Source organism: Octodon degus, unplaced genomic scaffold (assembly GCF_000260255.1).
Source record: "Octodon degus isolate 3935 unplaced genomic scaffold, OctDeg1.0 scaffold00259, whole genome shotgun sequence".
Taxonomy (NCBI): Eukaryota; Metazoa; Chordata; class Mammalia; order Rodentia; family Octodontidae; genus Octodon; species Octodon degus.
In genome coordinates this window covers 467,319-473,750 of record NW_004524835.1, presented here as the reverse complement: position 1 = coordinate 473,750, position 6,432 = coordinate 467,319, and positions in this window count along the sequence as shown.

The window sequence follows — 6,432 nt, the reverse complement described above, 5'->3', positions numbered from 1 at the left end:
CGCTGATTCCCAGAGGGACCATCTTTTCATTTGTAGACAAGCTAGTGGACACTTTGGCCATGGATTTAAAATCACTGGGCTCATGTGAAAGCTGGCATTGTAGTCTGCATTTTGGCCCTGAAATTGATTGTGTGTTTGCAATATAAAGGGGACTCTGGAAGGATGTCTAGCTGTGTTTCAATTTCTAGAGGCAGAAGCTTTCATGTCTCAATGTCCAACCAAGATCCTTCCTCTGATCTACTCCCACCGCTGTGCAGCGTTTTGCCTTGTGGTGACTGGGAAGCTAGAAGGGGACATAACAGGCTGATAATGGAGTGAGTGATTCTAGCTTCTTTGATTCTTTTTGAGCTGAGTAGGTTGAAAACGGACGTTACAGATCGTAGATATCAAGGAGCATCGGTGATTCACCATTCAGTGATTGATGGGTATTACAAAGGGGGAAACAGCTGCCTGTTCTATTCATTAAATAACTTGACAGTATTCTGTGTGTTGGTGTACATCATTATATATTTATTTCTGTATTTTTTATTACTTTTACTTTTGAATTTTGCTTGTTTCTGTCTTCCTGAGAGAAAGATCCATTCTTGCCAATATTGTATGTAGTGAAGTGTATCTCACATATTTGGTAAATATGGTGCTTTTCACATTTTCTGACAGTGAGTGCTAAAGTCAGTGGACTGAGATCACTATGAGTCTGATCTAGTAGTAAGACCCTGAACACCCTTTAGACCCTTCCCTAAAATACAATAAATAAATAAATAAAAATGAAGTTAGTGGACTGAGCTCAACCGGCTCAGATATTGCACCTGTGACGGCTTTTTTTCTCTTAATTTTTGCTAGCTGAGGGTAGAAGAAGTGAGTGCACTGAAATATTTCACTAGTGCCTTAGGCAGGTGTGGAAGGACTCTTCTATGAAATTCTTCCTCTATGCCTTATTCAGAGCTGGTAGAAAATATATTGGAATTTGCTGATAGAACCAGATCAGTTATAATGAAGGATTATCATGAGGTTTTTAAGAGACTGTTGTATGTGAACACAAATACAGGGTGACATTTGACTAGTTTGAAACCTTATGTGTGGCAGAACATGAACAAAGGTGGGAAAGAGGAGAGTACTGCACTGGAGCAGATGACAGAATGATTAAGTTTGTGGAAAGAGGAGACCCAAGAGTTTGTGTAAATATTTTTCTGAAGGGAGAGGTACAGACTACTGTTCTGGGCATTCCACATACACAAGGGGGACAACCTTTTTTTTTTTTTTTACTAAATGGGGGATTGAACTCAGGCCTTTGCTCTTGCCAGGCAAGCGCTTATTCTACTGCGCTATCTCTCTGGCCCCAAGGGGACAACATTTAATGATAAAATTAATGGGTGTGAATATATCATCAAGCAAAGGGAGAATCCCTCCCTGCATTTGGCTGTGCAGAGAGGGCTCGTGTTTGTCCATTTCTGCTGGTGAGAAAATAGCAAAGAAAGGTATGTTGGGATTGGATATAGACACACTGTTAGCTGAAGGCAGCAAAGTTAAAACAGCCTTTTAATGTGTCTCTCCTGGACGTCCTGTGTTCAAACTTAGGGGAAGGGTTGTGCATTGCATGAGAAATCAGTGTAACCACATCTGAAATGGCCAAGAAAACACAAGAAGGATGGATGACTTGTTTTGTGTTTGTCACTTAAGTGCTTTCAGTCAGTTGTTTATTGGGAAGGAGTGGCAACCCACTACTAGCCTGATTTGTATCCTGAACCAAGGGATAGCTTGTTTATCCTGCTGGTCATAGGGTTATTTAGCATGGTTTACATTTTTCCCCCACTAGGAAAAGAAACGTGAAGACAGTCTCAAATACCTAGTCTGTTCCCAATGAAAGGCAAAGCAACCAGCAATTGATAGCTTCTGGGCCAGACCATGTTTCAGGCTATAGTGAAGAAGTTGCAGTTTGGGCAAAATCCCAGGTGAGGCACTGTCCATAAAATTTTGGGGGAAAGATAGATGTAGGATTTGGGCAGGTGAGAAACTAACACTGTTGCAAAATATAGACAAGTGTTGTACTCTAGAAATGCCAGATTCAGTAATATTTGAATAACTGGCATTGATGAGAATGAACTCCAACTAGAATTGTTTGGGAAAGTAGATATGTACTGTGTACCATGGATAAGAAATTGGCTTTTAGGTGATTTTTGACAATGGGGTAGAGAGCAAGATGTTCATTAAGATGACATCAGTACTAGTTGGCTATCAGATTGAGGTGATGCCCTCAGGAGTATTTTGAGTTCTTGGTGCTCTCTGGCTACAAAATGTTTTTTGTGTCTCAAGTTTATTTGCAGCTTTGACTTTTTTCCCATAGTCTTTTTGAAAGCTTAATTTAGTTTTTTTTTTGAAAAGTAATAACAGAAGCAAAAACAACTAGAAAAAAGACAGAAACAGGGTAACATACAACAATATATATGCTACAAATTTCAAAGCAGGAATATCTAATTAACAATGGTTGGTATATTACGTATTTTTATCATCAAGTCTGTTGCTCAGATTAATAGATATTGTTGTGCAATATTGGACAAATAATTGAATTTTAACATTTGCCTTCAAGAAATTTCTTTTTTTTCCTTGTCATTTAAAAATATTTTTAAAAGATTTTAATAATTGATAAAACATTAGAAATGGTATTCATTTAGAAGAGCAAGATGAGAGGTATTCAACCATGGGTTTGATATAACAGATTGCTGTCCTTGATGTAGTTGCTTAGAAAGCAGATATCAGCATACAGCATTAATGAAGTTGAAAATACTAAACATTAATTCCTATTTTCAAGAAAACCCATGATGCATATTATTAATACAATCATCTCAACCATCCTGTATATATACTAGCATGTTTTCCCCTCTCCATTTTTCCTATCTTTTTCCTTTCTCTCATCCGCTATGGAAATCAGTGTGGAGACTCCACAAAAAAATAGGACTAGGAATCCCACTCAATCCAGCTATACACCATCTGGGCATTTTTCCAAAAGAAGTGAAAACATTATACCATAGTAATATATGTGCACCTATGTCTATAGCAGCACAATTTGTCATAACCAAATCTTGGAAGCAACCAAAATTCCCATCACCTGAGGAATGGATGAAAAGATGTGGTATTTTTATACAATAGAGTATTATTTTTTTAATTGGCAAATTAAAATTTATTTTATATTTTTTATTTTAATAATTTTATGAGAAATAATTAGCAATGGGATAGTTTCAAAACAGGTTAGTAGTACAGTTACAATAATTAATACATTGCATATTGTTGTCGTTGTAGTAGTTGTTCCTAGTACAAAACGCAGACATGATGCCTTGTCTAAACACTATTAGTTCAATACCTTCTTCTCTATAAAGAAAGGCAAACTATAAGCCTTCATAGGTAAGTGGATGCAACTTGAGGTTATGCACAAAAGTGAAATAAACCAGATCCACATGTGTAAATGTCATATTTTCTCCCTAGTGTAAGAACTAAAAAGAAGAAATAAAACCTGAAAGATATAACATATATAGTAAAATAGAAGAAATGGAACTTAAGGATTAAAGAGTGCAGCTTTGATTTGGATGACTTCATCAAGAATGATTGCCTGGGTCACAATGGTGTTAGCCAGATAACACATTTCTTCTCATGCCCAATCAGATGTAAATGTCTCTTTTCCTAAACAATTATCAGGAGGTTGCTTCCCTCTTAGATCTTGGTTATAAGAATGAATGGCCTATTGGCAGCACCGCCAAGAGTCAATCATCATACCAACGTTTCTATAATATGTGTGCACACTTTCTAAATTCCAACTGCTGAAAAGTGAACTGGTAATGAAAGTCTGCATCATGTAGGGACATACCTCTTAGAAAATCTCCCAAAATCCATGTGTCAAATGGCAACTTTATGTCTCTGCAGTCATCTTAATATTTCTTTGGAAATCTGCATTTCTGTTTTACATTGATTTGTACTCATGACACCCTTAGGAACTGTTCATTATCCTCATTCTTTTCCTGACTAATGAATCCATGTCCCCAAATATAGGCCAACACATCAAATCCATAGTATCAAGTAGTGCTTGAGAAACCTAAACATATTACACAGCCATAGAGCACAAGATCTAGAAATACTCCAGTGCAAATTGGCTTCAACTGTCACAATCCACTGATATAACCATCTTTCCATGATCCTCTTGCCCTCCAAATGTGATCAATGAACTCTGTGTATGGACAGTCCAATTTCTGATCAGTGCCCACCACAATAATTGTATATTTATATACACCACAAGACTGTGAGCTTCCAGGTATTAGTCAAATATCTCCAAAGATTATACAACCTGTTACTTCCATTGACCTAGTGGACTTGGACACTTATGCCTCCTAATCCATATATAGCAGGAATCAATCATTTCCTTTGAGAGATCATATGGTGCCATCACAGCTATCTCCCTGGACTCTATTTGTCAACAGCTTTTTGCCTTTGCCTTTACAATCCCCATATCTCTCTTCACACAAAACAGTAGGCATAGATTTTTGCCAGGGATTGTGGCAAACCTGGCAATTTGTCATCAAGGATTCAAAACCAAACTCCAATCCAATATACCAATTAAAGTGTGCTTTCTGACACATTTTTATTTGTCTCTGGGCTGGCACTTGGTTCTCTAATTCTATACAACAAAAGATACACTGTTTGGGAAAAAAATAACAACTGATGAAAAAGAAAGATACCTACTCAGGCTTCAACTAGCAATAGCACTGTGTGTAGTATGCACTTTGAAAGACAGCATAGTAACCATCATTTTTCCACCTAGAAATGAGTTTTCTATTCCTTCTCAAGACATCTGAGCTCTCTCTGACTTGAAAGACTTAATTCCCAACTCAAAGCACAGACCCCCTTGGATGCTTCCCACAGACAGCTTTTAGAAGGAAAACCAGAAGAAACTGTGTCCTCATTTCCTTCTGGGTCCTATGGTGATCTTCCTGTCTGACTCATCCAACACTAATAAGCCTTTATTTCTATTCTCTTTATCAGAAAGGAACAAGGGGGAGGCCTTCTTGAAGAGTGAATAGGAGATATCCAAGTTAATACAGGATTCCTCCCTTTTATTTATGCTTCTCTGCTGAGCTACCACAGAAAAATATACCAATTAGCACTTCTGCTAGGGTAAGAAATCTTGCCCAGCCCGTATAAATGTAGTGACCACATCCAGAAGCCACACTTTAGACAAATGGTGCTGCACAAATAACTGAAACATCTGCACCTGTGTCTAATAGTTTAAATACTTTTCCTTCAATAGTCATTTCCATCTTGGTGTGGTTTGGTTTAATCTGTCAAACCCAATAGGTATCAGAAGATCCAAAGCTCTTCAATTGCTTTCATTTATTTTCAAAAATATCTCTAATTTTTGCCAAAGGAACACTGACAAACTGAGGAACATGAGGGTCTCAGGTGATTTAAGCAATGGTTTGGGTAGACTGAATGATAACCTTGTATTTTCCTGTATAATCAGCATTGATGACACTGCTGAGGCTTAGCAGGAGTCGCACTGTACCCTGAGGCATACACTTCAGTAGGAAAAATTTGGAGTCCCATTTTAGGAGTTAATAAGAATGTGGAGGAGATCCTGAGGTCCAAGCCTTCACTGTCAGTTGTCATTCATCAGAGGTCAGAGACACATGTGGCAGGGAGGGGAGGGCAACATGTGGCAGGGAAGAGAGGGCAGGGTGAGTTTGAGGAAGGCAACCCCATTATTTGATGTGGTCAAGGTGGGTCCCGGTGGAAGTTTTCCTGAATGGTCCTGAATGGTCATCCTTCCACATCAGTTTAGATCTATAGTTACATCTCCTATGGTACCCTTGTGTACATTTTGTACAGAGACTGGAAGCTTTTATTAAAGACATAGATAATGGCTGTGCTGCCCTTAGTAGAACAGCAGACCAGTTTCAAGCTAATTGTGCCTTGTCCTGATAATGGAAACGAACAGCCTGGTCTTTTCCCTTTCCTCCAGCCTATGGATGAATGAACTGAGTAATAGCTGCTGCCAAGGCACTTCCCTACACGTGAGGGGCCAATATCTACACAAATCCTAATCATCTCAGGCAGTGTGGCCTGCTTTTTGTGGACTCTTTAAGCCTCATTACACCATATATTTTCATTTTTGAAGGCCAATTATTGAACTTATAGTTTTTTAGATTCTGTGTCACTTAATACTCCACTCACTAGCTTGTTATAAGCACGTAGCAAAATACTGAAACGCTTCATCAGGGCCCTGCAGAATGAAAACCAAATTAAGGGATGTGTCACACTTTGAAGGAAGTTCCCTCCAGGCCCTAGGAGTAGCTATATAGTTTGGTCATATATCTGCAATTTAAAGGTCAGTTGGTTATTTGTGCTAGCAAAAGCACCTTCCCTCACTAGATCTTTTGTAATGGTTGGCTT